Source organism: Malaclemys terrapin, chromosome 2 (assembly GCF_027887155.1).
Source record: "Malaclemys terrapin pileata isolate rMalTer1 chromosome 2, rMalTer1.hap1, whole genome shotgun sequence".
NCBI classification, from domain to species: Eukaryota; Metazoa; Chordata; order Testudines; family Emydidae; genus Malaclemys; species Malaclemys terrapin.
The window spans coordinates 162,672,709-162,698,710 of NC_071506.1; the positions used below are offsets into that span (position 1 = coordinate 162,672,709).

At 44.5% G+C, this 26,002-nt stretch overlaps 1 pseudogene; it reads left to right on the forward strand.

The window, feature by feature from the left end:
• Nucleotides 1-14,075: 14,075 nt before the first annotated feature.
• LOC128831292 (uncharacterized) lies at nt 14,076-17,909 on the forward strand (annotated as a pseudogene).
• Nucleotides 17,910-26,002: the final 8,093 nt, after the last annotated feature.

The window sequence follows — 26,002 nt, forward strand, 5'->3', positions numbered from 1 at the left end:
CAAAAAGCCGGACATGTCTGGGGGAATCCGGATGAATGGTAACCCTACCCTGCCCTGCACCTCCTCCGAGACCCTGCACCTGCCACGCCCCTTCTCTGAGGCCCCGCCACTTGCTCACTCCATCCCCCATCCCTCTGTCGCTCACTCTCCCCACCCTCACTCACTTGCTCATTTTCACCGGTTTGGCTCAGGGAACTGGGGTACAGGAGGGGGTGAGACCTCTGGCTGGGGGTGCGGGCTCTGGGGTGTGGCAGGGGATGAGGGGTTTGGAGTTCAGAAGAGGGCTCTGGGCTATGGCATGTTCCCCCCTCTGGCTCCTATGCGAAGGCATGGCCAGGCGGCTCTGCGCACTGCCCCATCCACAGGCGCTGTCCCTGAAGTTCCCATTGGTCACAGTTTCCAGCCAATGGGAGCTGCAGAGCCAGTGCTTGGGGCAGGGGCAGCATGGAGAGCCCCTTGGCTGCCCCTAGGCATAGGAGCTGGAGGGGGGACATGCCACTGCTTCCTGGAGCCACGCAGAGCCATGGCAGGTGGGAAGCCTGCCTTAGACCCGCTGTGCCACCGACCAGACTTTAAATGGCCCAGTCAGCAGTGCTGACTGGAGCCGCCAGGGTCCCTTTTCAACCGGAGGTTCTGGTCGAAAACCATATGCCTGGCAACACTAAGTGCCCACAGTGGTTGTTTGGCAGGCTTCCTGCTTCTGATGTACTTAAAAAACAAATTCTGCTAGTTTTTAAGTCTTTTGGTATTTGCTCATCAAATTCTTTTTTGGCTAGCTTTAATATATTGTTATATGTGTGTGCAGGGTTGTGGACAGCACCAGCAATGCACAGCAAGGTGGTTCCTTGATCATCTCCTTGTGGTGCACAGAATCTTGGAATACTGTCTAACGTTGTGTAACAGCAGCAGCAGTATGGATGCAGATATATGCATGTATGGAACATGTGCTTTTTGCATGGGTATGAGAAGAACGCAGGAACATTTACATGATCCAGTATTCAGGTATGTGCACAAGGGCAGACATAGCCTATACGGATAGTTAAGTACTGGTACAGTGTATTAAAGGAGGTTGTGGAATCCTTGTGTTTGAAGATTTTAAAGAATGGTTTGATAAACACCTGTCAGGGATAGTCTAGGTATACTTAATCCTGTCTCAGAGCAGGGGGATGGATTAGATGACCTTTCAAGTTCCCTTCCAACCCTACATTTCTATGATTCTATTTGGCACTAAGCAGCTCAAAAGAAAATGATCTGGAATGCTGATGGATAATTGTCCTAACAAATAAAGCACTGGATAGGGTATTGGTTGGTGTCTGCCGCAGACCACTCAGTCCACTAGGGAACGGGATGACCACCTCCTGATGAAGCTTTCTATAATGTGCAGGGGAAAAAACTGCATGATCATGGGGGACTTCAATCTGTGTTACATATGCTGGTGGTCTCATACTGCCAGTACTAAACATCCTTGGGATTTCTAAACACTATAGTTGACAATTTTCTCATTCAACAAGTGCTGCAGCTAACCTCGGGGAAGTCTTCCTTAGCCCTCATCCTAAGAGATAAAGAGAAACTGATCACAAAACTAAAAATTATTGGTAGCTTAGGTACAAGTGATCATGATTTAATTACATTTATAGTGTGAATGCAGAATAAAGTCCATTCCAGTGATTACACACATACACACACACACACACACACACACTGCTTTAACAGGGGCCTGTTTCTCAAAGCTGAAAACAATTGTGAGACAAATCAGCTGGGAAGAATTTAATCAGAAAAATCTGCATGATCATTTAAGAACAGCTTATTAGATTCCCAAAAAGCCACAATCCCACAACTGAGGAAGAAAGCTGTGCTGGTTAAAAAAAGATTTGGTTTAGAGAGGAAGTGAAGGCAGCAACAAAAATAAAATAAATAAATAAATTAAATAACATATAACAAAAGGAAGAACAGGGAAGTTGATAGTAATGAACACACATCAGACATTAGGAATTCTAGAAAACTGATAAGAGAAGCCAAGGGATACAAGGAGAAACATATGGCCAGCAGAGAATAAAGACAATCAAAAGGAGGGTTTTAAAAAATATATTAGAAACAAAAAAAAATCTTGACAATGGTATTGGTTCTTTACTAAATGGAAATGGTAGAATTATCAATAATAATGCAAAAGAGGCAGAAGTGTTCTATAAATATTTCTGTTTTGTGGTTGGGGAAAAATGTATGACATAGTCTAATCATATGATAACACTCTTTCCATTCTACTAGTATCTCTAGAGGATGTTAAACAGAAGCTACTAAAGTCAGACATTTTTAAATCAGCAGATCCAGATGACTTGCTTTCAAGAGTTTTAAAAGAGCTGGCTGCAGAGCCCACTAGACCATTAATGTTGATTTACAATAAATCTTGGAGCCCTGGGGAAGTTCCAGAAGAATGCAAGAAAGCTAATGTTGTGCCAATTTTTTTAAAAAGGGTAAACAGGATGCCCTAGGTAATTATATGCCTGTCAGACTGACATCAATCCCAGCCAAGATAGTGGAATGGCTAATATGTGACTCAATTAATAAAGAATGAAAGGGGTATAATGTAATTAATTCAAATCAACATGAGTTTATGGACATATAGATCCTGCAATACTAATTTTATATCTTTTTTTTTTTTGTGAGATTACAAGTTTGGTTGATAAAGATAATCATGTTGATGGAATACACTTAGACTTTTGTAAGTTGTTTGACTTGTTACTGCATGACATTTTGATTAAAAAACTTTAATGATATAACATTAACATGGCACACATTAAATGGATTAAAAATGGGCTAACTGATAAGTCTCAAAATATAAGTGTAAATGGGTAATTTCACCATGCAGATGTGTTTTCTATTGGGTCCCACAGAGATGGGTTCCTGGTCCTATGCTATTTAACATTTTTACGAATGATCAGGAAGAAAACATAAAATGATGACTGATAAAGTTTGCAAAAATTGGGAGATTGGTATATAAGGAAGAGGACAGGGCACTGATTCAGAGTGATCTGGACCACTTGGTAAACTGGCTATAAGCAAACAATTTGCATTTTAATATGGCTTAATATAAATGTATACATCTAGGAACAAAGAAGATAGATCACACATACCTGATGGGGCCTCTATTCTGGGAAGCAGTGACTCTGAAAAAGATTTGGGGGGCATGGTGGATAATCAGCTGAACATGAGCTCCCTGTGTGATGCCGTGGCCAAAAGAGCTAATGTGATCCCAGGATGCATAAACAGAGGAATCTTGAGTAGGATTAGAGTGGTTATTTTAACCTCAGTATTTGGCACTGGTGTGACTGCAGCTGTGACCAGTTCTTGTCCCCACAATTCAGGAAGGATATTGATAAACTAGAGAATGTTCAAAGAAGAGCCACAAGAATGATTAAAGGATTAGAAAGCATGCCTTATAATGATTGCCATCCTTATTTCTGCACTGCTGCCTTCAAAGCTGGGCGGCCAGAGAGCAGCGGCTGCTGGCTGGACGTCTGGCAGGGGTCCCGTAAACTACTACAGACACAAAGACGGGGGACATGATCGAATAAGTTTGAGAATCACTGGTCTAGATGATCACAATGTTCTGTTCTAGCCTTGGAATCTACGAATCTATATCACAGAACATTAAATTACACCCAGTTATCCCTATATTGAGCCAAATAACTTGTGTTTAGCTAATGCTCCCCTTCCAGAAAAGCATCCAGTATTGATTTACAGACATCAAGAGATGGAGAATCCACCACTTCCCTTGGAAAGCTTGTTCCAATGGTTAATCACCCTCACAGTTCAAAATATGTGCCTAATTTCTCATTTGAATTTTTTCTGATTTCAGCATCCAGCCAACAGTTCTCGTTACACAGTTCTCTGCTAGATTAAAAAGCCCTTTAATATCCACTATTTTCTCCCTGAGAAGGCATATACTGTAGTGAAGTCACTTCTCAATCTTTTTTTTAGATAAACTAAACAGATTGAGCTGTTCAAGTGTAGTACTGAAAGGCTTTTTCTCCAGCCCTCAAATAATTTTTGTGCCTCTTCTCTGAACCCTTTTCAATTTTTCAACATCTCTTTTAAATGTGGACACCAGAATTGGACAGTGTTCCTGTACTGGTCTCCATCAACGCTGTATACAGAGGTAAAAATCATCTTTCTACTCACCACCCTGCTTTTATACATCCAATTAGACATTTTTGCCACACCATTGTACTGGTTTGCATCAGACCTTAAGCTGTTTTGTATATGACTACTATCAACTACTATCAGAAATGTAGTCATCCCAGGGACTTTACTGGCATAAACATAGGTGGCTACAGTGTTAGTGGGGTGAAGGGGGTTGGTATCTTAGTGATGTCTAAATGTTGGATTTAGGCACTTAAAGTGGCAATTAGCTGCCTAAGTCCTTATGTGTATCTAGCCCCAAATAACTTCAAAATACTTTCCCTTTTGACAAATATACTAGAAAACCTATTTTCTTCTGGTTCAAATAAGGTCAAATAACTTTTATACATAGTTATTCTTTTGCTTCTGCAATTTCTAGTTCCAGCTAGAACTAGGTATTACATCTGGCATATTCAGAAACAGGAAGTACTGGAAATCTCATGGGAAAGTCTGTTCATAATGCTGCTTTGCTTTCATATAGCACTTTTCATCCGTAGCTCTCAAAATGCTTTACAAAGGAAGAGAATTATCATTATCCTCATTTTACAGATTAGGAAATGCTGACACAGAGTGACTTGCCCAAAATCACAGTAATTTAGTTGTAGAGTCAAGAATGTACTGTAGATCTCCAGACACTCAGTCCTGTACCTATTCACTGGACAACAACTACCTCCCTCAGCTACTGTGATATTTGGAAGTTCATTTTGTAACTCTCAGAAGTCCAGCTAGTTTTCCTGAAGTTTGATTAAGCAGCTGAACCTTCAGGTGCTTATCCAAAGTAGGTCTCCAGATCTTTGTGGTTTTTCCCTCGTTACCCTGGATACACTGTAGAAGCTGAAGAAAGGGAGAGAATGAAAGTATTTCAGAAAACAAACCGGGATGGGGAGACATAAATTCCTCCCCTGAAAGTGCAGCTTCTTTTTCAGATGCAGAAACAGTGAATTTTATCTTGCTACTAATTGGAAGAGCAACAACTTGAAATGTTTAGCAAGTACTGGAGCTACTGAATGAAGGGGGTGTGGGAGCTCACTGAAAAGTGAGTTATTTCCCAGTCTGTGAACCTGTTTTAAATGTGAACTTTGCTGCCTTTGAACAAGACTTAAATCTGATGCCAGGTTGTCAGCTACAAAACCACCTACCTACAAATATCATTCCAAAGATATAGAAAACAGCAACGTAATTCTGTCATCTGACATGTTCATTTTAGACTTAGATGATTTTTGCTGAGCACATAAGGTAAGAACGAGAGAGGCAGTGATGCATCATGGTTTCTAATGCCAGAAAATAGCAAGCAAGACAAAGAAGGGAGGTGGAGGGAAACAAGAGGTTTTGATTTTCTCTCTTCATACAGAAATAGATTATTGGTGGGATATAAAAATAAGGCAGATGATGAATAATATGCCTTTTAAAGACAGCTGCAATTCTTACCCTGCCCTTCCCCCCAGCTATATGTATATTCATCCCAATAATACATTCCCTGCCACTGTAAGGATGGATCCATGGTTGCACTGTGTTTAAACAGAACTGGGGATTTCTTTGAAAAGGTGAGTCAACAAAATGGTCAATTTTGGCTAAATCTACAAAAGGGACTTAGGCATCTAATTACCACTGTAGGCCCTAAATCCAACATTTATGGACCACTGAAATCCTCAGAACCCACATTCAGAAGCCATCTAACCCAGTTGGTACTTAAATTCCCTAGACAGTTGGGTTTCCACAGGTGAAGTCCCATGACATCTATGTTTCTGTTGATGGGCATGCACAAAACTGCTTAACTCCTGACAACGCTGAGCTGCTCATTATCCTAGCTCACACATAAGCCCCAGTGGGATTCTGAAATTTGGCATTCCATGCCTATCTGATCTGTGAAGCCCAATTTTGTAGGCATTCTCTGATAGTACACCTACCAGATAGTACACCTACCAGAGCAAGCCTCATACAAAGGAGGACCAGGGGAAACCAAATCAGTGATTTTGGGGGCTAGGAATTGCGTCAGGAAATAAACCAGGAAGTAGCAACAGGAATTTGTCTGAGCAACTAGAGGAATCCCAGGCTGGCTACTACTATGGATCCTTCCTGCTTACCTGACTCCTGAGCCCTGTATTCCTGCCTAGTCCTGGTCTCTCTCCTCCTATCCCAGACTCCAGTCTACTCTCAATTCTTGCTGTCCTACCCTACTCCAGATCCCTGGTCTTCTGCCTTTCTTCTGATGCTGTCTCCATCTCTGACCCTGGGATTGGCATCTGACTGTGCCTCTGGCTGTGAACTTTGGCTTGGCACCTGATGTTGTCTTCGGTTTTGAGCCTTGGCTCTAGCCACTGGACATGACTCTGACCACTAAGCCTGACCTCTGCTCTGACCACTAGACCTAACTGCCCACACCCCAGTCATTGCAGCTTGTTTCTCTGAGTAGGCCTAGCCAAGGATGGACATAATGGAGCTCCCTGTAACAGAAGGGGCGTCTGTACTGCATAAGCAAGTGATCCATTGCCATGCAGATATTGGAGCCCTCTAGGTACAGAAGGTGCAGCTGTCCACTAAGAATCAAGTATTATGGGATCAAGTCCATCAACTCCACACAGAAAACTCTGCACTTGGAGTGCAGCCAGATGTACTGTTCCCCAAGCAGGGACCCACTATCCCTCTATCGGAGCACTTTGATGGGAGCCTCTCCAAATTCTGAGGCTTTGTGAATCAGTGCCACCTCTAGTTCTTACTTTGATCGCAAATGTACTCTTCCGACCATACCAAGGTAGGCCTGGCAGTCAGCCTGCTGATAGGAGGTATTGAACTGGGCCTCTCCCCTGCTGGAAGCCAGCAATCCAGTTCTGTCTAAGTGAGATGCTTTGCAATGGGCAATATTGACCAACTTCAATAAACCTAACTGCACCTGCTCTGCTGAGGCCACCCTGTGGAAACTCCAACAGCAGTCAGGCCAAGCTACTGCCTATGTAACCCTTCTGCCAGGCCGAGTTGATAGCAGCAAGAGCCGGGTTCAGTACATAGGGGTCCCCTCCCAACAACATAACGCAAAACCAGCTCGAGCCCCCACCCAGTGACCTGGGAAAATCTTACACACCCCTGGACGCTTTGAAGAGGCAATACTTCCCCTCTCGCAAGCACACAGTCTTGGTGTAGCAGAAAATGTTTAATAACATGAGGTAAATGACATCAGCATTAAATTGAGAAAACACCACAACTAGAGTTCATAGAGCAAACCATGAGTGAAGACCCACCCCAGCAAATTGGGCTGTGTCCTTTCCTTTTGGTTCTTGAATCCAGCAACCCAAAAAATCACCCAAAGTCCAACACCCCAAAAGTCTCTTCAGTCCAGCAATCCAAGAATCACCCAAAGTCCCAAAAGTCCAACAACCCAAAAGTCTCTGTCCCTGGTCAGTGCAGCCCCAGAGTTCAAAAGTTTATCTGCAGGGTTTTACCCCCCCAACCTGGGTAGAAATGAGGGGGGGAGGGAGGATGCAGGGTGTTAAGGGGCACCTTACGTGGTCCAAGGCCGACTGCCTGCCTCTCCGTGGGGTTCTGCTGCAGCCTTCACCATGAGCCGCTCCGCTCCACCAGCCGTCCCGTGAGCCGCTCCTGCCTTCCCACGAATTGCTCTGCTCTACCAGCCGCTCCGCTCCACTCTACTCCTCCAGCCATCCCGTGAGCCGCTCCAGCTGTCCCCACAAACTGCTCCGCTCCACTCGCGGTTCCGTGGGCTGCTCCAACCGTCCCACAAAGTGCTCCACTCTGCCAGCCACTCCACCAGCCATCCTGCAAACTGCTCCACCAGCCACTTAGCAACATAGTTTCAGACTCCCCCACTAGTTAACACAGCACTCGGTGATCTCAGCTCTTAGCAACTTTAGCTCTTTTATGATTTCAGCTCATAGTAGGGGAGCCCCAGTGCTGGTTCACCATTGGCCCAAAGTGAATTCAGCTTAGCAGTCTGTAACTAGACTCCTAATAGAATCAAAATTAGTTCTGACAGTCAACAGCAGAGAGAGGAGATGGTGCAATTGGTGTATCAGACTCACACAAGAGGCCCACACCAGGATACAAATATCTACACCCAGCCTCTCTCAATTCATTGGGTTTTGGAACCCATGTCCCTTGTCTAGCGAGTGCTACTTAGGTGATGGTGAAACCCTCTGTCATAAAACAGTTTAATTTTCCTTGATTCACATAATCAGGGTAACAACACTTTATTCCTCCTGCCCCAATAACAGAGAACCTGGGGATCCCACAGCAGACAAAGTGACCATTTTGGGCTGCTGTGGGCTCATGTTAGGCAGGGTGGGTGTGCCTATCCAACCAGATCATCCCCTGAAGTTCTTTTCCACACTCACCATAATTCACCACCAGATGTCAGGGTAGAGCTCATCCTGGCTCTGCTTACACCTACATAGCTCACTTTCATTGTCTCGTATCAGACACAGAATGGAATATGGTGGCCCAGTTATTTCAGTTTTGATGGGGCTTGCAGGTTAAGGATGAGGTTAAGGATAAACTGGCCTGAGATGAGACCTCTATGGGACTGGATGCCTTCATAGAGCTCATCATCCAAATCAACAATCATCTACACAAGTGACAGGGAAAGAAGAGGAGCACCATGACTGTGTCCCCTGCTACTGGATTCCACCTAGCCAGTTGAGCTGATGCAGGTAGATTTAACATTCTGGCAACTCGCCCCTGAAAAGAGAGAGTGCCGGTGATGTCTTAACTTATGCTACTACTGTGGTGACCCGGGCCATGCTATCTCGGATTGCCCCTTGAGGAAACCAGTTCAGAGGAATCTGGGAAACAAGCCTACTCAGACTCAGTGAAGGGGGTTAGCCTGGACATCCTGACAGAGTATCCCTAACTGAGATCCTGACAGGGACATGTACTGGCTTCCGTTGACTAGCACTGTGCCTACAAGTCCCAGTTGAATTGAAAATTCTGGGACATTCCCACCCACTCCCTCTGCAGCAGGCCCTCATTGACTCAGGCACAGCAGACAATTTCATCACTGCAGAGGGGGCCAAAGCACTACAGATATCTCTAGACTAGATTGACGGGTCCTCTTGTCATCTGGGACTTGAAGTTATAATCCAAGGGCATTGATAGAATCATAGAATATCAGGGTTGGAAGGGACCTCAAGAGGTCATCTAATCCAACCCCCTGCTCAAAGCAGGATCAATTCCCAACTAAATCATCCCAGCCAGGGCTTTCTCAAGCCGGGCCTTAAAAACCTCCAAGGAAAGAGACTCCACCACCTCCCTAGGCAACGCATTCCAGTGCTTCACCACCCTACTAGTGAAATAGTGTTTCCTAATATCCAACCTGGACCTCCCCCACTGCAACTTGAGACCATTGCTCCTTGTTCTGTCATCTGCCACCACTGAGAACAGCCGACCTCCATCCTCTTTGCAATCCCTTTTCAGGTAGTTGAAGGCTGCTATCAAATCCCCCCTCATTCTTCTCTTCTGGAGACTAAACAATCCCAGTTCCCTCAGCCTCTCCTCATAAGTCATGTGCTCCAGACCCCTAATCATTTTTGTTGCCCTCCGCTGGCACATCCTTCTTGTAGTGTGGGGCCCAAAACTGGACACAGTATTCCAGATGAGGCCCCACCAATGTCGAATAAAGGGGAACAATCACATTCCTCGATCTGCTGGCAATGCACCTACTTATACAGCCCAAAATGCTGTTAGCCTTCTTGGCAACAAGAGCACACTGTTGACTCATATCCAGCTTCTCGTCCACTTTGACCCCTAGGTCCTTTTCTGCAGAACTGCTACCTAGCCATTCGGTCCCTAGTCTGTAGCAGTGCATGGGATATTTCCGTCCTAAGTGCAGGACTCTGCACTTGTCCTTGTTGAACCTCATCAGGTTTTTTTTGGCCCAATCTTCTAATTTGACTAGGTCCCTCTGTATCCGATCCCTACCCTCTAGTGTATCTACCACGCCTCCTAGTTTAGTGTCATCTGCAAACTTGCTGAGAGTGCAGTCCACACCATCCTCCAGATCATTAATAAAGATATTAAACAAAACTGGCCCCAGGACCGACCCTTGGGGCACTCCGCTTGAAACTGGCTGCCAACTAGACATGGAGCCGTTGATCACTACCCGTTGAGCCCGACGATCTAGCCAGCTTTCTATCCACCTTACAGTCCATTCATCCAGCCCATACTTATTTAACTTGGTGGCAAGAATACTGTGGGAGACTGTATCAAAAGCTTTGCTAAAGTCAAGGAATAACACATCCACTGCTTTCCCCTCATCCACAGAGCCAATTATCTCATCATAGAAGGCAATTAGGTTAGTCAGGCACGACTTTCCCTTGGTGAATCCATGCTGACTATTCCTGATCACTTTCCTCTCCCCTAAGTGTTTCAGAATTGATTCCTTGAGGACCTGTTCCATGATTTTTCCAGGGACTGAGGTGAGGCCGACTGGCCTGTAGTTCCCCAGATCCTCCTTCTTCCCTTTTTTAAAGATGGGTACTACATTAGGCTTTTTCCAGTCATCCGGGACCTCCCCCAATCACCATGAGTTTTCAAAGATAATGGCCAATGGCTCTGTAACCACATCCACCAACTCCTTTAGCACCCTCGGATGCAGCACATCCGGCCCCATGGACTTGTGCTCATCCAGTTTTTCTAAATAATCCTGAACCACTTCTTTCTCCACAGAGGGCTGGTCACCTTCTCCCCATACTGTGCTGCCCAGGGCAGCAGTCTGGGAGCTGACCTTGTTCGTGAAAGAACAAGAGAGGAAGAAAGAGAGGAAGAACAGTAAGATGCTTCCATGGGTCCATAAGGAGCTCTTTTATGACCTGAAAAATCAAAAAGGAATCCTACAAAAAGTGGAAACATGAACAAATTACTAGGGATGAATACAAAAGAATACCACAAGCATGTAGGGTCAAAATCAGAAAGTCCAAGGCACAAAATGAGCTACACCTAGCACGGGAGGTAAAAGGCAATGAGAAGAGGTTCTTTTAAATACATAAAGAGAAAGATGAAGGAAAGTGTAGTTCCTCTACTTATCGGGGAAGGAGAGCTAATAATGGACAACATCAAGAATGCTGAGGTGCTTAATGCTATTTTGCTTCATTCTTCACCAAAAAGGTAAATTGTGACCAGATACTGAACACAATTAATATTAACTACAAGAGGGTAGGAGTGCAAGACAAAATGGGGAAAGTACATGCTAAAAATATTTATATAAGTTGCATGCAGTCATTGAACAAGATTTGATTGAAATGCACCCTAAGGTTTTTCAGGAACTAGCTAAAACAATCTTGGAAACTGTTAGTGATTATTTTTCAGAGCTCATAGAGGATGGGTGAGGTACCAGAGGACTGGAGAAGGGCAAACATAGTACCCATCTTTAAAAAGGAGAGCAAAGAGGACCAATTAATGACCAATCAGCCTAAGTTTGATACCTGGAAAGATACTAGAACAAATTAGTAAGCAGTCAGTTTCTAAGCACGTAGAGGATAATAGACTGCATAAATTTATCAAGAACATATCATGCCAAATCAACCTAATTTCCTTGTTTGACTGGGTTACTGACCTAGTGCTTGGCTGGGTGGTGGGGAGATGTAGACTAGATAGATCTTGATTTTTGTAAGGCTTTTGACCAAGTTTCGCATGAGCATTCTCATAAGCAAACTAGGGAAATGTGGTCTAGATGAAATTACTGCAAGGTGGTTGAACAGCTGGTTGGAAGACCATACTTAAAGAGTAGTAATCAGAACAAAATGAATACGGTGAGAAGAAAATTAATCAAGACACCAAAGGACATGAAGAGAAAAAAATCATTAATTGCTTATGCACCAAAACTAGGATCCTGGTACAAACAAGAGGAATTGGAATTGCTCACTGATGAGCCTAAATTTGGTCTAGTTGACATTACTGAAACCTGGTGGGATGATTTGCACAACTGGAATGTTAAAAACTATGGTTATAACTCATTTAGGAAGGACTGAGGAAAAAAGGGGAGAGGGAGCAGCACACTACATCAAAAATGGTATTACATGTTTCTGAGTCACTGATGATATGGAAGAAAATGATCTTGAATGCTTACAGATCAATGTCCCAACAGATAAATCACAAGATGGGTTATTAGTTGGTATCTGCCACAGACCACTCAGTCAAACTACAGAATAGGATGACCACCTCCTGATGCATCTATCTATAATGTGTATCGGGGGGAAAACTGCATGATAATGGGGGATTTAAATTAGAGTGACATATGCTGGAGGTATCATACTGCCAACATCCTTTGAATTTCTAAATACTATAGATTACAATTTCCCAACTGAAACAGTGTTTTATCGAACGCAGAGGACTTCTATATTTGCCCTTGTCCTATCAGATAAAAAGAAACTGATCACAAAACTAAAAATTATTGGTAGCTTAAGTACAAGTGGTCATGATTTAATCACATTTAAAATGTGCAAACCGAATAAAGTCCAGAACAGTGACACACACACAGATATACTTTGTGCTTTCAAAAGATCAATTTCACAAAGCAGAAAAAAATAAGCCAAATCAGCTGATAGGAAGAATTTAATGGGAAAATGTGAATGCTAATTGGGAATCCTTTAAGAACACATTACTAGATTTACAGGGGAAGTAAATGCAACTATGAACAATAGAAATAAAAAATAATATATCACAAAAGGAAGAAGGGGAAAGTTGATAGTAATCAATATAAATCAGAAGCTAGGAATTGTAGAAAATTGATGAGGGATGTTAAGGGACACAAAGAGAAATCTATGGCAAGGAGAGTTAGGGACAAACAATAATAAGGTTTTTAAAAAAAATGGGGGGGGGGATCTTGACAATGTTATTAGTCCATTACTACATAGAAATGGTAGAATTATCAATAATAATGCAGAAAAAGGCAGAAATGTTCTATAAATATTTGTTTTGTATTTGGGGAAAAAATATATGATCTAGTCTCATTATATGGTGATGAGGTATATGGGTGGGTGTATAGGGTTGTCAGGGAGGGGTAGCACCTATGATGGGGGAGCAGTCGTACTCCTAGGAATAGCTCATCCACTTTGGTCCCCACTTGACACCCAGTTCTCACCTGTGGCTACAAGTAGTTGTCAGCATGCGACAGCGGCCACACCCTGGAGACTGTCTCGACTGGCGGGCTAAACCAGGTGACGGTAGCTGATGAGTATGAGACTCTCGGTGAGTTAGGGCCTGTCTACCCATTGCATGCGAAGGCTGGATAGGGCTGACTGAGGCAACCTGGTTCAACTTGGTTTAATGGTCAGGAAGGTGGTGACAGCAAGCGTTGTGGAACCCTTAAGAGCACAACAAGACACGTAGGCATCCTGGTCATCCACTGCGCCCTGCCCTATCTCCAGCCATCTCGACTTCTGTCCTGCCACTGGATACAGATAGGAACTGAGAAGAGGGAGTGAGGCTGACATTGCGCAACTCTCCCTCACTTTAATCCAATTCACGTGCAAGTCTCGACATCATATCATATCATATCATATCATATTACATCATATCAAGTCCTGTGGCGATGGACGAGCGACAAAGCAGCAGGTGTGGATACACTGGGAGTTGTAGCCGCAGACTTGCACTCAGGCATAATGGTCATTCCTCACTGACCGAAGCAGCAGTGGAGCTCGGAATCTTCTTGAGTGACTGAGCAGCCCTATTCAGGATTGCACTGCTCACCTCCGTAGAATGAGTAGGGGGCTAGAAAAAGTGCCCTAAACATTGCCTGCTTCACCTTACCCTGGCCAGCATACCGCAGCTGGCGGGGATCCCATAAAAGCGGTCGAACAAAAACAAAATTTAGAGTGACACCGATCACTATTGGCATATGGAATGTGCGCACGTTACTGGACAACATCACGGCAGACAGACTGGAGAGAAGAACAGCACTTGTCGCTAGAGAGCTCGCACGCTACAACATTGACATTGCAGCCCTTAGCGAAACTTGCCTTGCCAATGAAGGACAGCTATCCGAGTCAGGCGGTGGCTATACATTCTTCTGGAGTGGCCGCAGCAGTGATGAGCATCACGAATCTGGAGTTGGCTTCGCCATCAAGAATCATCTTGTTCAGAAACTTGCCAGTTCCGCCAAGGGTATGAATGACCGGCTCATGACAATGCAGCTTCTGCTTCAAAAAGGAAAACAAGCTACTTTGATCAGCGCATATGCTCCTACAATGACCAGAGGATGTGAAGGATAAATTCTACAAAGAACTAGATACTCTGCTATCGCCAGTGCACCGCACAGACAAGCTGATTCTGCTTGGCGATTTTAACGCAAGAGTCGGATGCGATGCCGCAGCCTGGGAAGGAGTCATTGGGAAAAATGGAGTGGGAAAGTGTAACAGCAATGGTCTGTTACTGCTGAAAACTTGTGCAGCACATGACCTTCTGATAAGCAATACGGTCTTCCACCTTCCTACCTGCAACAGGACTTCATGGATGCATCCCCGTTCCAAGCACTGGCATTTGATCGATTATGTCATCATCAGGAGAAGGGATAGACAAGATGTCAGGGTTACAAAAGCTATGTGTGGCGCTGACTGTTGGACAGATCATAGGCTCATAGTATCCAAAATGAAGCTCCGTATCATGCCGAAGAGACGACCAGAAGGTTGTAAGTCTTTCAAAAGGATCAATGTGTCGAAGCTGAAGAACAGCCGCATCACTGAAAATCTAGCGGAAGACCTAGAGAATGAACTTGCTGATCTTCGTATTGAGGATGACGCTGAGAAAGACTGGGAGCGATTCCGCAACACTGTCCATACAGCTGCATCGAAGGTATTGGGGCCCTCCACATGCAGGCGGCAAGTCTGGTTTGATGAAAATGATGCAGAAATCCAAGCCTTACTTGCTGAGAAGCACCGCCTGCATCATGCATATCAAAATGATCCATCCTCAGTGGCAAAGAAGACCGCCTTTATCAACACTCACAGAACAGTACAGAACCGACTGCGCAAAATGCGGGAATTGTGGCTGAGCGCCAAAGCAGATGAAATACAGGCATATGCAGACAGGAACGACTATAAGCAGTTTTATGAAGTCCTTAACACACACTACGGTCCACAGTCTTCTGGGAGCTTTCCCCTCCTGAACTCTGATGGTACTGTGCTCCTTACAGAGAAGACGCAGATTCTCCAGAGATGGGCTGAAACTTTGAAGCAATTCTCAATCGCCCCTCAGTCATCAATGATGAGGCCATCGACAAGATGCCCCAGGTTGCAGTCAATGACTCCATGGATGCTTCACCAGAAGAGGACGAAGTGAAGAAAGCTATCAATCAACTGTCAAGTGGCAAAGCCCCAGGGTCAGATGCCATACCAGCAGAGGTGTACAAAGTCGGTGGACCCGTGCTGCTACGGAAACTCACTGAGCTGTTTCAGTCCTTCTGGAAGCAGGGAACCATTCCACAAGAATTTAGAGACGCGCCCATCTTGCACCTCTATAAGAGGAAGGGCAATCGCCAGGTATGCGACAATCACCGTGGAATCTCGTTGCTTTCTACAGCGGGGAAAGTTCTTGCACGGATTCTGTTGAACCGATTGATCACTCACCCAGAGAAGGGCTTACTGCCAGAATCACAGTGTGGCTTCCGCAAGGGACGTGGGACTATTGACATGATCTTCGCTGTGCGTCAGCTACAGGAGAAATGTCAAGAGCAGAATCGTGAACTCTACACAACTTTTATGGACCTCACGAAAGCATTTGACTCTGTCAGTCACCAGGGCCCGTGGCGGATCATGTTGAAATTTGGCTGTCCAGACAGATTTATACAAATGGTACGTCAATTTCATCACGGTATGGTGGCTCGTGTCCTGGATGACGGTGAAACATCTGAGGCCTTCCCAGTCACCAACGGCGTCAAGCAAGGGTGTGTTTTAGCACCCACTTTGTTCAGCATGATATTCTTTGCCACTTTGACTGATGCCTTTCAACACTGCACTGAAGGAGTAGGCCTGAAGTATAGAACTGACGGGAAATTATTTAATCTGAGGTGACTGCGTGCCATCACCAAGGTGAAGGAAACTGTACTTCGAGACTTTCTCTTTGCCGATGATTGTGCTCTGAATGCTAGTACAGAGCCAGAAATGCAAGCCAGTATGGACAAGTTTTCAACTGCATGCAACAACTTCGGTCTCACCATTAACATCAAGAAGACTGAGGTCATGCACCAGCCAGCTCCCCATGCTTCGTTCTCAGAACCGTCCATCACTGTAAATGGACAGAGACTTCAGACAGTGGACCACTTCACGTACCTGGGCAATACCCTTTCCTGAGCAGTGTCAATCGATGATGAAGTAAACTGCAGAATTGCTAAAGCCAGCTCTGCATTTGGCCGATTGCGCTCCAATGTTTGGGAACGTCAAGGGATCAGCCTACCAACGAAGCTGAAGGTCTACCGAGCAGTGGTGCTTCCAACTCTGCTGTACACCTGCGAGATGTGGACTGTCTATCGGAGTCATGCACGAAGGCTCAATCACTTCCACATTTCCTGTCTGCGAAAGCTTCTAAAAATCAGATGGCAGGACAAAGTGCCTGATACTGATGTCCTTACTAGAGCCAGTCTGCTGTCAGTTTACACATTGCTGATGAGAGCCCAGACCAGGTGGGCCGGACATGTTGTGAGAATGTCAGATGAATGCATTCCTAAACAGCTCCTCTACGGAGAACTCACTCAGGGAAAGCGTTCCCATGGAGGACAAAAGAAGCGGTTCAAGGACAAGCTGAAAACCTCTTTGAAATCCTTCAAGATCAACACCGCCACATGGGAAACCTTCGCACTGAACCGTTCAGCATGGCACAGCCTCATTCACATAGGCAGTAATACCTCTGAAGCGAGGCGTATTGCTGAGGCTGAAAAAAAGCGTGAGCTGCGCAAGTCCAGAGCTGCTTGTACACCATCGACAGTGCCATTATATGTCTGCCCGACGTGTGACAGGACGTTCCACGCCCGAATCGGACTGATCAGTCATCTCCGGACGCACAGAGCCCGGTCATCGAAAGAATGAGTTGTTGAGGTCTTCATCGATAACGATGGACGAACATCATTGTGATAACACTCTTTCCACTCCACTAGTATCTCTGGAGGATGTTAAACAGAAGCTACTAAAGTTAGTCATTTTTAAATCAGCAGGTTCAGATAACTTGCACTGAGAGTTTTAAAAAAGCTGGTTGAGGAGTTCGCTAGACCATTAATGTTTATTTGCCATAAGTCTTAGGCCTGGTCTACACTGGGGCGGGGTGGGGGGGAGGGAGAGAATTGATCTAAGTTATGCAACTTCAGCTACGTGAATAATGTGGCTGAAGTCAACATACTTAGATCTACTTACCACAGTGTCTTCACATAGACATGCCCTTAGGGCCCAGGGAAGTTCCAGAAGAATGGAAGAAAACTAATGTTGTGCCAATTTTTAAATAGGGTAAACAGGGTTCCCCAGGTAATCATAAAAATGTCAGCCTGACATCACTCCAGGGTAAGATAATGAAGTAGCTCATACAGAACTCAATTATTAAAGAATTAAAGGAAGGTAATGTAATTAATTCAAATCAACATGTGTTTATAGAAAAATAAGTCCTGTAATACTAATTTTATATTTTTTTTACAGGAGATTACAAATATGGGTGATAAAGGACATAGTTTTGATGTAATATACTTCTGTAATGCATTTGACTTGGTGTCATATGGAATTTTGATTAAAAAATTGGAAAGATGAGAAGTTAACATGGAACACATTAAATTGATTAAAAGTGCAATTGATAGATCCCAAAATGTAATAGTAAATAGGGAATAATTGAAAAGGTATATTTGTAGAGAGGTCCCATAGAGATCTGTTCTTGGCTCAATGTAATTTAACATTGTTATTAAAGACCTTGGAAAAAAACATAAATTTAGAGCTGTCAAGCGATTAAAAAAAAGTAATCATGATTAATTGCATGATTAAAAAAATTAATCGTGATTAAACACATGATTAATCGCACTGTTAAACAATAATAGAATATCATTTATTTAAATATTTTTGGATGCTTTCTAATTTTCAAATATATTGATTTCAATTACAACACAGAAAACAAAGTGTACAGTGCTCACTTTATATTTATTTTTTATTAATAATTATGTGCACTGTAAAAAACAAAAGAAATAGTATATTTCAATTAACCTAATATAAGTACGGTAGTGCAATCTATTTATCATGAAAGTTGAACTTATAAATGTAGAATTATGTACAAAAATAACTTCATTAAAAATAAAACAATGTAAAACTTTAGAGCCTATGAGTCCACTTGGTCTTACTTCAGCCAATTGCTCAGACAAACAAGTTTGGTTAAAATTTGCAGGAGATAATGCTGCCTGTTTCTTGTTTACAACATCACCTGAAAGTGAGAACAGGCGTTCACATGGCGCTGTTGTAACCAAATACTCTAAACATTCATATGCCCATTCATGCTCCAACCACCATTCCGGGGGACATGCTTTTCCATGCTGATGATGTTCGTTAAAAAAATAGTGCATTAATTAAATTTGTGACTGAACTCCTTGAGGGAGAATTGTATGTCTCCTGTTTTACTCACATTCTGCCATATATTTCATGTTATAGCAGTCTCAGATGATGACCCAGCACGTTTGATTTACGAACACTGTCACTACAGATTTGCCAAAATGCAAAGAAGGTACCAATGTGAGATGTCTAAAAATAGCTTCAGTACTCAACCCAAGGTTTAAGAATCTGAAGTGCTTTCCAAAATCTGAGAGGGACGAGGTGTGGCGCATGCTTTCAGAAGTCTTAAAAGAGCAACATTTCGATGCGGAAACTACAGAACCCAAACCACCAAAAAAGAAAATCAACCTTCTGCTGGTGGCATCTGACTGAGATGATGAAAATGAACATGCGTCGCTCCACTCTGCTTTGGATCATTATCAAGCAGAACCCATCATCAGCATGGATGCATGTCCTCTGGAATGGTGTTTGAAGCATGAAGGGACATATGAATCTTTAGCACATCTGGCACATAAATACTGGCTACAAAGATGCTATGCAAATACCTGTTCTCACTTTCAGGTGATGTAAATAAGAAGCAGGAGGCAGTATCTCCTGTAAATGTAAACAAACTTGATGAATTTGTCTGTGTCTTTTCACTCAGATCTGATGATCCACACCAAGTATGCTCTGCCAAAGTAGCCCTGCAGTCATTCAAACAAGGCCCACGTCCCATTGTGGCCTATGCCACACATTTCTGTTGCCTGGTCATGGACAGGGCCTGGAAAAAAGCAGAGCGATTTACCATTTCTATCTAGGCCTGAATCATGAGATGAACTGGCTGGGTTGATCCACTCATGGCATTGTCCCTTCCTTTGAGTTGTGTATCCAAATTGACAACCAACTGTTTGAGCGATGCCAGGAAAGAAGGAAGGTACTCACTCAACCCCTGCCTAATCTGGGCCTATTCCTGCCACCCTGCCCCAAGCAATCACTGGACCCAAATCCATACAGGTAGACATGACACAATGGTGCCTCTCAGATCGAGAGAAAGAATATTGTTGTATGAATGGCCTCTGCCTGTACTGTGGGGAACGAGGCCACTTTGCCATCAGGTGTCCCCTCAAGTCTTGTTCTATGTCTGGTCTAGGAAAACAGGCAGATTCAGCCTCTTTAGAGGAAACGCAACTGGATGGAACTACATGATCAAGTTTCCCAAGCAGACCCCCTCTGCTAGCTATGTGTATCCTAATTTATGTGGACAATGGCCACAATCCCCCCTTCACATGAAGCTCTGACTTTGGGTTCTGCCTGCACCTGAAGTAAGCTGCACACAGCTTGGGCTGATAGACTCTCTAGCCCCTGGCAATTTAATGGACACTGGATTTGCTAAAACAAACCACCTGCTGGTGCAAAGGAAGCTTCCCCCCTGGTTGGTAGAAGCAACTGATAGTAGCTTGCTGTCCTCAGCCGCAATTATCTATGAGACTGCACCCCTCCAAGTTGCAGTTCAAGATCACCACCTGATTGACTTACCTCTCTTCCCAATTATGCTTGGCATCCCCTGGCTCTCCCTGCACAATCTGAGCATTTCCTGAAGAGCATGAGAAGTTCAGTTTGAATCTGATTAGTGTCTACATGAGTGCCTAGTCCAACCTGGTGTCAAGAACCCTAGATGTAATTTGGGCAAGGCTTCCATTTTCTGCACATGGCAGGCTCTTAGTGAGGATAACTCACCAATTCCTGAGAAATACAAGGACTTTGCAGATGCATTCAGTAAAAGAAATGCTGATGTTCTGCTCTCACATAGTCCCTGTAACCACCCTATAGACTTCCAGCCAGGGTTCAAAACCCATTTGGGCGAATTTAGCCTATCAGAACCTGAACTCATGGCTGTACAGGAGTTCCTCAGCCTACCACTCCCAGATGGACATACAAACAGAATGGGTAAACCAAATTCTAGAACAGTGCTCAGGAGGGTGAGAGATAGTTAGGGGGAGCAAGAGATAGCTCAGTGATTTGAGCATTGGCCTGCTAAACCCAGGGTTGTGAGTTCAATCCTTGAGGGGGCCACTTAGGGATCTGGGGCAAAATCAGTACTTGGTCCTGCTAGTGAAGGCAGGGGGCTGGACTTGATGACCTTTCAAGGTCCCTTCCAGTTCTAGGAGATAGGATATCTCTATTAATTTATAATTTAACCCATAGATCGCGATCGACTGGTTGATCCTGGAGCCTCGGCCAGTCGATTGCAATCTCTGGCCGCTAAAAAACTGATGGCATGTCAGGGCTAAGGCAGGCTCCCTGCCTACCCAGGCCCCATGCTGCTTCCGGAAGTGGCCAACATGCCCCCGCAGCCCTGGGCGGGGGGGGCCTCTCTGCACTGCTGTTGGTGCTCAGTGGCTGGGAACGGGGAACTGCAGCCAATGGGAGCTGCGGGGGTGGTGCTTGCAGGCAAGAGCAGCATGTGGAGCCATGTGCCACCACAGGGGCATGTTGGCTACTTCCGGGAGAGTCGAGCGACCTGGGCAGGCAGGGAGCCTGCCTTAGCCCCACTGTGCTGTCGCCTGGGAGCCACCAGAAGTAAGTGCTGCCTGGAGGAAGCCTTCACCCCAGCCCTGAGCCCCCTCCCAGAGCCAGCACCCCATACCCCCTCATGTACCCCAACCTCATGCCCCAGGTGCAGCCAGGAGCTCCCTCCCACACTCTGAACCCCTCGGCCCCAGCCCAGAGCCCACACCCCCTCCCAAACCCAAATCCCCTGCCCCATCCCAGTGAAAGTGAGTGAGGTTGGGGGAGAGTGAGTGACAGAGGAAGGGTTGGATGGAGTGGGTGGGGCGGGGCTTCAGGGAAGAGTTGCATTTAAATTCAAAAAGTGATCTTGTGTGTAAAAAGTTTGGAGACCACTGTTCTAGAACAATATCTTTGCTGCTTCATCAATTACCATCAAGGTGACTGGGTTTGGTTCTTGCCTTTAACTAAGTTTGCTTACAATAACTCCGATCACAAATCAACCTGCCAAAGCACCTACTATTGCCAATTATGGCTGCCACCCCTGATTTCATCAGTCTTTATTGACAGCCTCCAATTTGGTTCAACACCTCCACCACATTCAAAAGAAAATAAAATCACTTAAACTGAGCCAAAGAGGACTACAAATAATATGCTGACCTTATTCAACAGGATCGTCCTCCCATGGCAGTCGGAAATGGGATATGGCGCTCAACTCAGCACTTGGAAACTTCCCAACCCTCAAGGAAACTAGACCACCATTACCTGGGCTCATTCCAGATCATTCAACAGATTAACCAAGTGGCCTTCAAGCTCCAACTACCCCATACCATGAAGATACAACCAGTATTCCTTGTTAAAGAAATATGCGGACCACTCTTTTCCTGGATGCACACAACCACCTCCACCCCACATCTTGATTCAGGGCAGGAAGAATACATGATGAGACAGATCCTGGGCTCTAAGCTACTCCAAGGATGACTAAAGTACCTTGTGGAAGGGTATGGCTCAGTTGACTGTTTGTGGGACCTCACCAGTAACATACATACACCCAATCTCCTTTGTGAATTCAACCAATCATGCTTCAACAAGCCGGGTCCAAAGACACTGGAGAAACACCCTCTTGGAGGGGGTATTATGCGATGATGAGTCATGCCTGTGCGGGGTCTCCAGCCACAGGTGCCAAATTTTGTTGCGCCCCCCTGGCACTGCCCCCATGCTAACTCTGCCCCTATTGGATCCCTCCCCAAATCCCCGCCCTGGCCCTACCTCTTCCCCAAGGGCGCTGCGTTCCTCCTCCTCCTCCCCCTCCCCCTCCCCCTTCCTCCCAGGCTTGCCGTGCGAAACAGCTGTTTCACGGCACAAGTGCTGGGAGGGAGGGGGGAGAAGCAGGATGTGGCAGCCCGCTCAGGGGAGGAGGTGAAGGCGGAGCGGAGGCAGATGTGAGCTGGGGTTGGGGGACAGGTCGGGGAGCTGCCAGTGGGTGCTCTGCACCCACCAATTTTTCCCCGTGGGTGCTCCAGCCCTGGAGCACCCACAGAGTCAGCGCCTATGGCTTCAGCCAATCCTCAATCTGGGAATTAATCTGGGGACTCTCAGGGCAAGTATATAAGCCTCACAGCCAACAGCAGCTCAATCTGCTCAGCGTCACTCCAGGGCTTGAAATTATGTCCTGCCTGACAGTGACAACAGACTCCTCAAGTCTTAGCCTGCTCCAGCTTTGCTCTCATTCCACCCTTGCTTCAGTCCCTATCTGGACTCCTGATTCTACTCTGAACCCTGGCTTTAATCACTAGGTCTGACTTCCATGATGCCAACCACTAGGCCTAACCATCCCCATCATGGTTTCTGAACAGCTATTGTTATTTAAGAACAGCTAGTTTGTGTATGTTTACACATGCAGCAGTCACACCTCCTGTTGGCATACCCTGAGGCCTGAAATGAAAGTGAGCTATAAAAAATAGGCAAAAATCACACATAGGCTTGACTGCATCAGCCTTCCAGCTCCCATTACTTCTGACATGAAACAGAATCTTTTTCTTATGCAATGATCCTTGTGGAATCATCATCTACTACTTTCTGTATCTCTGGGCTGGTCCACACTAACCCCCCACTTCGAACTAAGATACACAACTTCAGCTACGTGAATAATGTAGCTGAAGTCAAAGTACCTTAGTTAGAACTTACCGCAGGTCCAGATGCGGCAGGCAGGCTCCCCCGTCAACTCCGCGTACTCCTCTCGCTGAGCAGGACTACTGGCGTCGACGGCGAGCACTTCCGGGATCGATTTATCACATCTAGACAAGACGCGATAAATCGATCCCAGAAGATCAATTGCTTACCGCCGGACCTGGAGGTAAGTATAGACCTACCCTCTGTGGTATTACAGAGTCTGTTTTCATAGAATTCAGTTACAGAAGTATATAATTACACCATTCTCTTATATACAAGTTTTTTTCTGACTATTCCACATGACTTGTGTGATGATGGCAGACCAGATGTCAACTCAGGTCAAGGTCCCCATGCCTCAATTAAATACTGACAAATACATAACTGGAATAAGTCGGCTCACCTCTGTGCTAGTATTGTTAAAATAGGTATTAGAATGTGTTCAGAGTTTAGACTTTACTGAATGCTTGAGTTTCTGTATGTATTAATCTCACGTATATCTTCTGTATCCCATATTGTAAGACAATATTTAAGCATTTGTATTGTGAGCCTCTGTGACACTTTAAATCACCAGACAGGAGAGAGACATTAACTAGTGTGAAATGCTGGTCTCCCACAGAAGGTGTTATGTCCTGTCCAACAAGGAAGGTTCATCAACACGAAATAGACAAGTGTGGAACATTGTAGAGAACAAAAGAGTTTGTTGTTTACTCCCCACGCCCCCAGTGAAGATGAGTCTTGCAGGTGAATTCCTCCCATCCACTGAATTTGTAGCTCAAAGCAGAAGCGGGGGAAGAGAATAAAAATCCCTAACAAGGAGGAACTGTATCTCTGTGCTGCTTGGACTCTGGGGAGACAAGCATTACTAGGCATAAACAAAAGATCCCCAGTGCTTACCCTGGGTTAGCCCTAAAGGGCATACAGAGCTTGCTTATTATAGAAGCTTCTATTACTTTTTGTAATTTAAGGTTGGAACTCATTTGTGCATATATACGTTTACCTACGTTAACCTTGTAAATAACTCATTTCCTTTTCCTATATAATAAATCTTTTAATTAGTTATTATAGGATTGGCTACAAGCATTGTCTTTGGTGTGAGATCTAAAGTGCAACTGAGCTGAGTTAAGTGACCTGTCTTTTGGGACTGGAAGTAACCTGAATATTGCTATGACCTTTGGTGTAAGAAACCATCTATCACAAAGGTAGCTTACCTGGGCGGCAAGACAGATGAGCATATCCAATAGGGTTGCCAATTTTGGTTGGACTTATTCCTGGAGGTTTCATCACATGACATAATCTTTAATTAAAGATTACTCTTTGATTCCTGGAGACTCCAGGACAATCATGGAGGGTTGGCAACTCTAGTAGCCAAGGGGCCTGTCTGTGACACCATGTTAAGTCTGTTATAATGCCTGAGGAGTTGATAATTTGTTGGTGAAATCTCAGTATAGAACTCACCACCAATTTGGGGTTTGTGCCCTCGTTCCTAAGAGCCTGGCCTGAGTTTGGTACTCATGCTCTTGAGTCACTGCAGGACAGTTTGACAACTTGAATTTTTGTTCTGAATCTCAGGCTAGTAGGGGTGGTTGACTTTTTAAGAGACACAGAGAGATACTATTAAGTGAGGCAAAGGAATTCAATACTAACCAAAATGAGCATCCTTCAGCAGCAGTCCTGTGTCCTTTATCTGACCATTAAGAAAAGCAACCAGCTGACTTATGTTCATTGAAATTACATGACTCAGCCTAAAAGAAATTAGAGTATTTCAGAGTTTGACTAATCTGATACTGAGATATCAGTAAGAGATGGCCCATGTGATACAGCCACCAAAGGCAGCAGATGCCAAAAGCATATCACTTTCTATCAAAAAATAGGGTATTTTGTTTAATGTGCAAAATACAGTCATGATTTTATATTTGTAGCTTTTTATTAAGAACAGATTAACATTTTTTAATAAAGCTAATATTAAAATGATATAATATACAAGTTGAGAAACGATTGTTGGTACATCTGGGTATAGTGCTTAGATTATCCACACATAGAAAGTTTGTTTTTAAAGTCATAAGATACATATAGTGCATAATCAGCAATGACCCAAATTTAGGTGAATGAATTGAAGAATACAGTTTAGATATTTAACATCCAAGTATTCGGGAACATTACTCATGAAAAAAGATATACAGAGAGTTGGTGGCAGAAAGCAAAATATATCAGTGAGTGAAGATTGTCCCTCAGTAATTGAGAATATAGGATAAGTTGTCCATTTAGAAAAAAACAGTCCATCAGGAAACTATTTGAGTTACTTTCCCGACTGCGCTTCTCATTTCTCCAGCTCATTTCTCCTGGTATTGCCGATGTCCGGTGATGTGTTCTATGTAGATGTCCCTCAACCACCTGATGGCGTCGACACCATGAGTTGCCGCATCAGCCAAGCATAATGTTGACCGACTCCACATTCTCTCAACACTTGCTTGTTACTGGGGTCCCATGCGCCCAGGGCTCCGATGATCAGTCGATGAGTTTGAACCTCATAGTCCCTAGGTCTCAGGGTGTCGGCCAGAGGGGTGTATTTCTCCAGCTTTTGAGATTGGGCATCGTGGAAAGCCGGGGTCTTTTTTCAAAGGGCACTGTGACATCCACCACAATGAGCTTCT